We start from the raw sequence: 1,664 nt of genomic DNA, 5'->3' as shown, positions 1-1,664 counted from the left end.
TCAGCGCCCCGTCCGCTGTTCCTGTTCCCGGACCGTGCTATCTCTGACTGTCAGCCTCCTGACACCCTATCTCTCCTCCTCCTCCATGAGCTATCCTGTCCCTCCCCATCACGATCCAATGCCCCCAGTGCTCTCCGTCATCCTCCTGCGCGGTCCTCGGTAATCCCCTCGGTTGTGCACACCCGTTTCTCTCTCTGTAACCGGAGAGGCCCCGATATCACCCCTCATTCCTCTAACTCCTGGTCTGGAATCCCGACGCCGCCACTGTCAGCGTCCGGAGCCCCAGTCCTCTCCGTCTTCACCCTAAACCTCCCCATTCCATCCCCTCCATATTCCGAAGCCGCCATTCCTCCCACTCATCGGCCTGCGGGCCTTCTCCGTCGGCGTAGCGAGCCTCACTGCTCCACACTCCGCCGGAGCGCTCTCCGCTTCCTCCCCCGGTTCTCACCAGCTCGGCACCGGGCCGGTAGCTTTCACAGGTCTAGGTCCGCGGACCCATTACGAGGGTTCCCGCCAGAGGTTCCGGCCTTGCCCAGCTCCTCTTCTTCCTCCTCTGCAGCCGCTCAAGCGGTAGCTGTCGCCGCCGCGGCCGTTCGTTGCACCCGAGACCGGAAATCCGGGGCCCACCCCCAGGGTTCCGCTCCCCGAGAGACGCCTGCGCACGAATGCCCGGCCGGCGCTTGCCCTTAGTGGGGAGGACCGCGCGCCTGCGGGCTGAGTCTCGCAGCGGCGCGCGCCCCTGGCCGAGACCGGCTGCGCTTGCGCGCTGCAACCCAGTTACCCTCGCCTCCCGACCGGAGACCCGCAGCTCCAGCGCTTCACGCCTCGCCAGCCAGCGCGCTCTCCCCACTGCCCCCACCTCCTGTGCGCCTGCGCTCTCCAGTCCCAACCGAAGGGGGCGTGGAGGGTTGGGGCTGGGCCTGCGCTCTCCGGCTCTCCGTTGCCTAGGCGGTCTCCACTAAGCGTGACCGGGAGGGAGGGGGACGCAGGCTGGGCTGAGCCCGAGCCCTCCTCTCCCACCTCTCTCCTAGGTCGCGCCTACGCTCTGCAGTCCCTGCCAACATCCCCCGACCAGTGCGTCCCGCTCTCTCCCCCCGGCTGAACAGTTGCAGGAGCGCGCGGAGGGTTCAGGTGCTTGGCCCCAGCTCCTTCCGCGGGAACTCGGGAAGGGGGCGGTGCCGCGCCAGAAGTAAACAAGCGGGTCGGGCCCACCAACTGAGGAGACCTGGTCCGTCCCGGGAAGGGCGAGCTATGGGGCCCGCTGGACCGGACAACCGGAGAAGGCCGATGAAGTTCCTGGCACAAAGTTAGTGGGGTCCTGCTCATACCTATCCCAGAAATGGGGTTTATGAGAAAAGAGGGAGCTTTGTGTCCATCATTGAATACACCTCTGGTCTGGAGAGTAGATTTTTTTAAAATTGACTTGAGAGACACAAACATCTATTTGTTGTTCTATTTATGCATTCATTGGCCTTTTTTGTTAATCCTCACCAGAGGATATTTTTCCATTGATTTTTAGAGCGTGGAAGGAGGAAGGGAGAGAAACATCAATGTGAGAGACACACGTCAATTGGTTGCCTCTCATTTCGAATGGAACCTGCAACCCAGGTATGTAGCCTTGACTGGGAATGGAACCCCTGCTCCTTTGGTGTGCAGGCTGACGC

At 62.3% G+C, this 1,664-nt stretch overlaps 1 protein-coding gene across 14 annotated transcripts in view; it reads right to left on the bottom strand.

Moving 5' to 3' along the window:
* The window catches only part of MBD1 (methyl-CpG binding domain protein 1), a 16,091-nt gene extending 15,240 nt beyond the window's left edge, over positions 1 to 851 (bottom strand). For 4 of the 14 annotated variants that reach the window (XM_015563824.1, XM_015563825.1, XM_015563827.1 and 1 more), the window contains exon 1: positions 449 to 846. The gene's annotated coding sequence lies outside the window, so the exon portion shown is untranslated. Of the gene's footprint in view, positions 1 to 448 lie in introns of all 14 variants that reach the window. The other 10 variants (XM_015563826.1, XM_015563830.1, XM_015563832.1 and 7 more) reach the window with 6 other exon arrangements.
* Positions 852 to 1,664: the final 813 nt, after the last annotated feature.

The sequence above is a fragment of the Myotis davidii genome, unplaced genomic scaffold, assembly GCF_000327345.1.
Source record: "Myotis davidii unplaced genomic scaffold, ASM32734v1 scaffold378, whole genome shotgun sequence".
Lineage (NCBI taxonomy): Eukaryota > Metazoa > Chordata > Mammalia > Chiroptera > Vespertilionidae > Myotis > Myotis davidii.
The sequence above is the reverse complement of the archived record's forward strand: the minus strand, read 5'-3'. Positions and strand labels throughout refer to the sequence as shown.